This window comes from Vicia villosa, linkage group LG3, assembly GCF_029867415.1.
Source record: "Vicia villosa cultivar HV-30 ecotype Madison, WI linkage group LG3, Vvil1.0, whole genome shotgun sequence".
Taxonomy (NCBI): Eukaryota; Viridiplantae; Streptophyta; class Magnoliopsida; order Fabales; family Fabaceae; genus Vicia; species Vicia villosa.
Window position 1 is genome coordinate 104,442,535 of NC_081182.1, and position 10,068 is coordinate 104,452,602.

A 10,068-nucleotide genomic window follows, 5' to 3' on the forward strand; every position below is an offset into this window, starting at 1 on the left:
TGGCCCGGAGTTGATCTCTGTCGGGAGCCATATCCAGATTGTACTTATACTGTTTGACGAAGGCCTCTCCGAGGTCTCGAAAAGTACGAATCTCTGAACTGTCCAAGTTCATGTACCATTTGAGTGCAGCACCAGTCAGGCTGTCTTGAAAATAATGAATGAGCAATTGTTGATTATCAGTCTGAGTTGACATTCTTCGAGCGTACATTACGAGATGACTTTGTGGGCATGAATTCCCTTTGTACCTCTCGAAATCTGGTACTTTGAATTTGTGAGGAATCTTAACATTTGGAACCAGACAGAGGTCTGCAGCATTCTTTCCAAATAGATCTTGTCCTCGGAGAGTCTTGAGTTTCTTCTGCATTTGCAGAAACTGTTCTTGGAACTCGTCCAATCTTTCATACACGCCAGCATCCTCACTTGGAGCGTGATGATATACTTGTTCGCCTTGCGGGGGAAAAGTATGCATAATGGGCTGTGGAGAAGCCATGACAGCAGATCTCGGAATCTCAGCATTTTGTTGTGCGAAACCCATTGCCGTTGCTCTTGGAACTTCAATTTCCAGAGGTTTGTAACCCTCCGGTGGACGCATATCCATGGTGACTTTTGGAGCTTCAGAAGCTGGAGGTATGTACCCTTCTGGAGTAAAGTTATACGGCATGCCCCAAGGTCGATCAGGCGGCATGGTATACTGAGGAATGGGAGTAGAAACAATCTCGGAAACCACAGTCCTTTGTGGTTCTTCTGGCGTTGGTCGATTCTGCGCAACTACCAGGGCTTCTACCATACTATTGAGTCTTTCAACAGTACCTTTGAGAGTATTAATCTCTTCCCTGAGTTCTTCATTCTCTTGCTCAAAGTCTTCCATTCTTTTCTTGCGACTTGAACGAGTGTTGTATGGATGAGACAGCTTGAAAGTCTTGGTTCACCTCCTTCTCCTCCTCTCTTTCTGGAGAAAGGAAAGTAACTCTTAGATCCGCGACAATTCTCGTGTCAGTGCGTACGACTAAAGCGATGTATGATATGCAATTAAGTTATTATTTTTCAAGGAAACACCATAATTACGTTATGAAACATCAAACTTTTATTAATTAAGCGAAAATGCCGTTTTTACAAACTTTGAAAATGGAAATACAGAGAAACTGAGAGAAAGGACTCTAAAACTTTGATGATGAGCCGACTTCACGTTCTAACATCTTCTTCTGTTTCTTGAGCTGAGCGTTCTCTGACGTGAGCTGATCGATGATCCAGGAAGCAGGAGGGATATGATGAGAAAGTGACGTTTGTGTCACTTGTCGATCGAGCACTTCAAGTAACTCATCCTTCCTTCTTAGGATGTTTTGAATCTCAACATTTTCCATGTTGACTATTCGATACTTGTTCCTCCAAGCATTCCTTTCTTGGCATACCTTGTTTAATGCCGCTTGCAGTTTTTCAACATCGGTGGAGAAAAGGTAAATTGGTTCCCTTAGGGGAATAGGTTCTTGATGTTGATATGGCATCCTGAGCTTGAATGCTCTGACGCGTACCCATTGAAGGTAAGGATCCAGGGAGATACAAAGATGTTTTCCTAACAATCTTCTCCCTTTGCTGTGAACAAGACGCCAGGCTTGGACAATTTCCTTCTTCAGCATGTTGCCATGATCGTCGATGTTCTTGAAGAACAGACCTTCCAATTGGATGTTACTTGGTATATTTTTCATGGGATAGCCGTATTGACGATGGGCTAAAGCTGGATTGTAACTGATCCCTCCCTTAGTTCCAATAAGGGGTACGTTGGGGAAACTTCCGCAACTGAAAATGATCTTAGTTTCGTCGTTGTCAGGACTACACCAATCAATGTCTGTATGAGTGAGAGACATGATTTTCTGTGACCAGTAAAGGCTATCCCTCATATTCCAGAAAGTGCTAGACTTCGGCAGGTGTGAAACGAACCATTCGTATAACAACGGTACGCAGCATGTGATTAATCCTCCTCGCTGCAGGTTTCTTGAATGCACAGAGTGATAAGCATCCGCAAGCAAGGTTGGAACTGGATTTCCAATTAAGAAGATCTTAATTGCGTTGATGTCGACGAAATCGTTAATGTTAGGAAACAAAAACAATCCGTAGATAAGCAAAGCCAAGATTTCCTCAAAGGCGCTCATATCTTGGATGCTGACGAAGTATCGAGCTTGATCAAACAGGAATTTGGAGGGCAATCCTTGAATTCCTCCTCTACTCACCATATGAGTTCTGATGTCGACTACGTTCAAAGGAGTAGTTGCAGCAATGATAATGTCGTCAGGATTCTTTTCCAAACCGGAGTACGGATCTTGCGCGTACATGGGTATTCCAATCAGACGAGAGTACTCCTCTAACGTAGGCATGAGCTGATAATCTGGAAAGGTGAAGCAGTGATACGTTGGATCGTAAAACTGTACCAAGGTGGGAAGGACCCCATCCACAATGTTGGTATTGAGCAAAGGCAGAAGTTTTCCATACTTCTCCTTGAAAGCCTGGGGGTTGACCACCAGTTTTCCGAGCTTTCCCAGTTCCTCGACCTGGGGAATCTTGAAGGTGTATTTCCTAGCTCTCTTTCTTCCGTAATCCATAATATAGATCCTTAAGTCCTTTCTCCGTTTCTCTCTTTCTCTGAAGTTCAAAACGTTCGTTATTTAGTTTCCTTGAAAAACGACTCGAAAAAGACTCTTTTTGTTTGTTTTTAGTTGTTATTAATGAATGATGCATGAATGCATGAATGCACACACAAGAGTTTTAAACAAACATGGCGTTGAAGGGTATAGTGGTCATGAAGTCCAAACGCAATCCCCGCCCCAATGGTAAACTAAGGTTAAGGATTTTTGTACCTGTAGAACGGGTTCTAGGGGTCTCAGAGTTTTTGCTCAACCTTAAAGATACGTTGATTGGTATCTATAAGAGAGTTTTCTCTGAGTGTAGTATCTGTGTGACAATTACTTCCGTAATCACCGCTCTACGTCCTAAAAAAAAGCTTTAAGTGGGGTTAATGTGTTTCTAGGTCCTCCTGGTACAAATCAGTCTCGGAATGCAGTGGCGCAGTTAATCACAACCAGCCAGGAAAATCCCAAGAGTAGACTTGGAAACCAAGATTAGAGGGCCTTCACCGGGAAGACATCCTCCATCCTATCTTATGTTGCACTCAAATTCGGGTATAGGATTTCTCACCACAAGGGGGAATCAAGCCCTTTCCCGATACAGAATAAACAAAATAAACAAATATATATGCAACAATCACATGAAATGACATAGAGGTTAGGCAGGACCTCTCTTGTTTGAGGGGGAATTTGGCATCCCTAATTCCTCATTGGGGCTGGACCAGCAACAGGTCAACCATTGGTTTGGATGAAAAACCAAGGTTTTTAACACTTATATCCCCAGCAGAGTCGCCATTTTTTTGTGGTGTCGTTTTCTTTACCTCCCCGTTTCACTTGGGAGGACGGCACGCTAAACCCTTCACGCGAAATTTGGAAGGAGAATGCGCCCGTGGTGGGATGAATTTTATTTCAGTTCTTCCTACGATATCACACGAACTTTCTTATTTGTCCTACGAGTAGGAAAGGGAAAAAAGATCTCAACTAAACCCTAGGAGTTTGCTAAGTGTGGGGATTTCACCTAGACTAGAAATTCTGGAGTCCGGGGGGTCGGTTATACATAGGGAAGTGTTTAAACACCCTACATATCTGTAGTACTCTACAAGAACCTTCTCTGTGTCATTGTGATTGTGTTTGCTGCTAATGATTAGGAAAGTTTCTCCTTTGTGTTAGGAGAAGGAATTGATTTGATTAAAGAAAAGACAGACAGATAGACAGACTGACTATTTTTGGTATTTTATTAGCTCGCTGAGATTCCTTGTGAACCTCATGCCTACATATCCCTAGTGGAAGTCAGAGCTTAATGTAGTTCAGGGAACTAACTAGGGAAATTAATTGTTTTTGGTGCCTTGCTTGAAGCTCAAGGTTGAAGCTTGAATTAAATCTCTGTTTACAGTAAAGAGACATGAAGTCATCTTTACAGAGAGGTATTTGTACTATTCTACCACAAACATTTAAAAGTGACAGAAAAGCTAAAAAAATGATGTTTCATTAAGAGGGGAGTCTACTTGGTTGATCAAGTATGACAGCCATCGTGCCTCTAAAATGAAAGAGAGATGCTCATCCAAATTAGGGAAAGTGTACAAGTCTGGGGATGTGCCAGAGCATGTCTTTCAGAGTCCTAAATGGGAGACTTTGATTGAAATTGAAATTGAAATGTTTGTTTGTTTGAATGTGGTAGAGTAGTAAAAATATCTCTCTATAGAGATAAGCTATGTCTATCTACTGTATAAAAGATTTGAATTTAGCTGGCTTGTATGAGGCCCAAGCTTGAGGCTTTTGATTGATTAATTAATTATTATTGACTTTGGGAGATGGCTCCACTGGGGATTAATTACAGGGTATTTTTGTGTTCTGTACGAAGCCCAGAATTGAGGCTGACTCTGTTTAGGGAGACTCTATTTGTGTGCCTTGTACAAAGCCCAAGGTTGTGGCTGACTGCTGAGGATAATTGAATTTTTGAGACTATGAATGACTCTATTTTGTGTGCCTTGTATAAAGCCCAAGGTTGTGGCTAACTCTAACTAGGGAAAACATTATTTTTTGCCTTGTACAAAGCCCAAGGTTGTGGCGGACTCTTAAATAAACTGAGTATGGATGACTTTATGGGAAAAGATCCTAGGTGTTAGGAATCTTTGACACATGAAAGTATGGTTTAAACTGCCTTGTACAAAGCCCAAGGTTGTGGCTACTGAAAGATGAAGAACTCACTGGGGAGACTCTATTATCTGCCTTGTACAATGCCCAAGGTTGAGGCTGACTGTTGACAGGGGAGTTTTATTGTTTGGTGCCTTGTATGAAGCCCAAGGTTGAGGCTAACTGCTTTTGTTGGTTTTGACTCTACTGGAGATTAAAAAGACTGTTTTTCTTTGGAAGCTAACCCTTTCCAGGGATTTTTGACTCAGCTGGAGAAATTATTTGGTAAAAGACTGACTTTATCATGCTTTTGGAGGCTGACCCTTTCCAGGGGTTTTGACTCTTTTGGGGAAATTATCTCCTAAGAGAAATGAATCTTTATTTTTTGACATTTTTATTAATTGACTTTGGAGGCTAACCCTTTCCAGGGGTTTTTATTAACATGAAGGAATGTGTGGAAGCTAACCCTTTCCAGGGATTTTATTGAAATGATTGGCAGAAAGATTATCTAGTGGAGACTTCTTGTTTAAAGCCCAAGATGAAGGCTGACACATGCTGAGGAGAAAATAAACATAGATTCTAGACTCTGCTAAGGAAGATTGATGAAGATAAGGGTGACAGAGACTGTCCATGTCTCTCATTCCAAAAGGTGTACTCAATGTAAAATTGAGACAAACTTAGCTTGTTTAAAGTCTGGTTTAAATTGGAAGAAACTCACCAGGGTAGGCTAAAAGGTGACTAAAGACCTCTTCCTATGTTTATAAGAAACCTGATGGGTCCTTGTATACAAGCTCAAGAGGAAGCTGGAAATGCTTTTAAGAAGCCTGTGGGTCCTTGTACAAAGCCCAAGAGGAGGCTAATCGAGGGTCCTTGTTATAGCACAAGAGAAAGCTATGTAGTTTTTGAACTTATTTTGGCTCTAAGTAAATGGGTAAGAGGTTTCACCGGGAATAATTCCTCTTTGGGTGGATGTGTCCTATATTTTTGGATTCTAAGGTTTTTGCCAAGATGTTTCACCGGGAATAATTCATCTTGGGGGTTTGAACTACAGATCTCTAATTAGGAAAGAGCCTTCACCGGGAAGACATTCTCAATCCTAGGCCATATTCCTATAATATATATATAGTTTAACTGTCCTAAGGTTTATACTCAAACGTAGTTCTAAACTAATATATGCACAGTTTATATTTGACAGTAATTTAAATAAAGACTGTAAATTGAAAGCTTGTAAAGCCTAACCTGGATGGAGTGGAGGCCATTGAAGAAGTATATACAGAGCCTCAACAGTAATTTTTGGATAACAGTTGAATATATATGATAAACAGTTAAAGGTTTTTGAAAACAGAAGAAGTGAAGATGGACAAAGGTCACATAGGTATCTGAAGAGTTTCACCGGGAATAATGCCCTTCAAATACCAGAAGAATGTTTTGAAAACAGAAAGAAGATTTTGAAAATACAGTTTTGAAAACAAGCTAAGAAGAGAAGGTTTTTGGGACTTACACTCTATTAGAGGCCCAGTACTTTACAGTACTGGTGTAAAAGCAATTTGAAAAAAATGATTTGGAATGATACAAGGTTTTGTTGTTTGAAAACCTTAATCATTTGATTTATTCGGAGATTGAAAACAGTTTTGAAATTTGACAAAAAGTCAACTTAATTAAGGTAAAGATGAAGATCTATGCCTAATTAAGACCTAAACAATTAGGGTTTTATCATAAACTTTATTTACAAAATGATTAGGTTAAAACAAAGTGAATGTATATATTTAAAGTTTTTAATAAAGCACTTAAAACATACTATTTTAAACCTAATAAAAATATATGAAATAAATAAAATTTTTATGATTTTTTTGATTATTCACAAAATAGATGTATTAAATGATAAGTGTGTGAAAAATGAAGTGAAAATAAATTAGTTTGATAGGTTAATTAATTATGTGAAGTTGTGAGAAAATTGAAGGAAATAAGTGATAAAAAATAATGTTTTGTCACCTAGAGGGATTGAACTCACGTCCTCCAAGTCACTAACCCAAAATAACACCACTGGGCCAACGCGCGCTTGGTGTTATTGTCACACATCCAGTTCATTATATTTTCAAACAAGTGGTTAATCATGGAAAAATAAAAGAAACAAAAAGTCTGGGGCGAGGGGGATTCGAACCCCAGACTTGAGGCATGAGGAGACTAAGAGCGCATGTGTGGCCACTGGGGCAAGTTATTCAGTCGTTTATAAAACACCTATCATTAAATATAAAATAAACTCTACCCTGAGGTTTGAAATTTGCGCGCCACCAACATTGTCATCTTCTTCCTCAAGCTCCAACAATTTGAATTTCTGAACTCTCTCAATTCTCAACCATTTGCAACGATATAAAGACCAAACTTGCTCTAAATTCACTCACGATTCTAGATATGTAACTATTATGAATTTATATTAACTATATCTACTGAATTATCTAAAATACGTGAAGAACCCTAAAATTTGGAATTCAAATTAAATGACTATACTGAAGCATAAATGACTGATGATAGAGGGTTTTTAATCCTCTTATGATGCTGAATAGAATGGTGTTGAGTTTTAGCCAGAAAGATACACGAATTAGAGGGATGGAGTTGAGAAACTTACCTCTGAAAATGAAGGTCGTGAGGATGTTAGAGAGCACCTGGGCTTGAATGAATGATCTCAATAGCTTCCTTGAGACTCAATGATGCTAACTGGATGCTTATTGGAGCTTGAATCCTCCTGAATTGCTCTATGGACCTCCCTCGATTTCAGCTTCAAGTGAACATGGAGGGTGATGATTCTCGAGTTACAGATGAGCTGCAGCCATCTGGTTAGCTTCACTATGACCTGAGGAGTGTGTCTGGATGATTGGCTTGGCTTGAAAACTCCTGAATTACTCCATGGTCCTCCAACTGCAAGTGCTCCAAATGAGAGGTGAAGGTGATGATTCTCCACGCCCAGAAGTGTTCCAGAGGTTTGGATCACTCCCAAATGCCTCCCTCAATGTGTTTGAATACTTATTTTCAAAGAGAGAGCTTTGGTTTGAAGAATCCGAGTCTTCTTGCCAAAGGACCTTTGAAAAAACTAAGTATGAAGAAAGAAAAGAGAAAGCAAGAATTCTGTTGCTTTGGTGTGTTTTTTGAATGAGAATGAGGCCTCTATTTATAGGCAATTGGTTCAGTACTGATTGAGAGAGTGAGCTTGCTTAGTGGGAGAGTTTTGGTTTCTTAGCCATGAAGAAATTCAAAGAATATCCCAAGTGCAATGATGAGAATTTTGATTCCATTTGATCAATCCCCTAGCCCTCGATTTTGCTTGATCTAAGGGGACAATTCTGAGCCAGAAATAAGCTCTAATTGGTTGGTGAGAAGATTCCTTGGGTGATTCATCAATTTGCCATAAATTCAAAAATGTAATCATTACATAATCACATGTTCTTGTTTTTAGAATCTTCTTCAATTCTTATGGCATGGTGAAAATGAATGCATGGCATTGTTTCAGATATGTTATGGGTCGTGTAGCATCCATAATTGAGGTCATGTGCACAAAATTTCAAAGTTCAAAAATGATGCATGACCTATAATTTTACTTCATGAGGCCAACTTTGAACAAGCATAACTCTTAGCTCAAATTGAATTTGGAGAAGGTTGAACACAATTTGGAAAGCCCTAAACATCTACTTCAAATCATTAGTTTATGTCTTCTTCAGAATCACTTGGGAAATTTGTGAAAAATGAGCCCAAAGTTGGATGAAAACTAGGTTAAAAACACTTAGAAAATTTCTAAGTGTTTATGACCTAAAACTTCAAAATTTTCAAAACCCTTAAATGGTTGATCTTTTGAAAAAAGTTGTATTTTAAGATGTTGTTTTATTTTGCAAGATCTACAACTTTCATGTTGGAAGTTTTTTGAGTTGTGTAGGTGAAATTTTGAGTTCTCACCATGCCCTCAAAAACCCTAATTCCCGACTTTTTGCTCCTTGATGAATTTCTTTGAATTTCTTTGGTCAAATGACTTTGACATCCATATATTGATGATATTGATCTTTGAAAGTCATTTTTTGACCAAAAACCTTAAAAGTCAATGATGATCCCACACAGTTGACTTTTCCTGACAAAGTGAATTTTTGGGCTTTTGTGTAGAAACAAGATCTTTTCCTCAAATGAATGATGTAAATGGATTATATTGAGGTAGAAGAGACTCTTGAATCATGTCTTGAGTTTTGGATCCATGCCCTGATTAAAAGTCAACTATCTTGGTGAATTAGGTCAAAAACCCTAATTGTCGACCAGAGGACAATGATGACTGTAGACTTTGAACTGAGGTGTAATGTCCAGTGGATCTTATCATATGAGTTATTTGAAGATGATTGATGTCTTTGAATGATCCCCTGGGGCTTTTTATGGTTTCCCAAAGGTGATCCCTGATTTTAGTCCTTGATAAGGCTCAAAACCCTAGTCTGTGGATCTGAATAATTCTGTGTTTAGATGACTGGGTGTCTTAATCAATCATAGGTGAAATAATGAAGCTCTTGAGTCTCATGATTGTGTTAGAGACTAATCCTCCTATTGATTGATCCTTTGCCTGAGTTTTCTTGTCTTTGAATACCCTCGATTGAATGTCAGGCTGCTCTGGGTACTTGCTTTGACTTGATGAAAATCCTGAAGATATGTCATCTCAGGGGGGTCAAAAATTAGGGTATGACACTGATGCAGTTACTTTGTCATAAATCCCTAATTTTTGCCTAGATTGCCCTTTCAGGTTTTCAATCTACCAGGATGAATTTTTTCTGTTTATTGTCTCTAATTTTTGCCTGGACCGCCCTTTCGGGTTTTCAGTCCACCGAGACGCTCATTTTTGCCTAAGTCGCCCTTTGCGGGTTTTCAACTTACCGAGCTGTTCTTTTTTATTTTTTAGACAAAGTATTTCTTGACTGCATCAGCATTCACAGGATGTGGGAGTTCATCACCATCCATGGTTGCAAGAGTCATGGCACCGCCAGAAAATGTTCTTTTGACAACATACGGGCCTTCGTAATTAGGAGACCATTTGCCTCTAGAATCTGGTTGAAAAGACAAGATCTTTTTAAGCACGAGGTCACCTTCTTGAAATTCACGAGGTCGAACCCTTTTGTTGAAGGCTTGTTTCATTCTTGCTTGGTATAACTGTCCATGACATAGAGCAGTCATACGTTTTTCTTCGATTAAGTTCAACTGATCGTATCTGCTTTGACTTTATTCAGCCTCTGATAACTTAGTTTCCATGAGGACTCTCATTGATGGGATTTCAACTTCTACGGGGAGCACAGCTTCCATG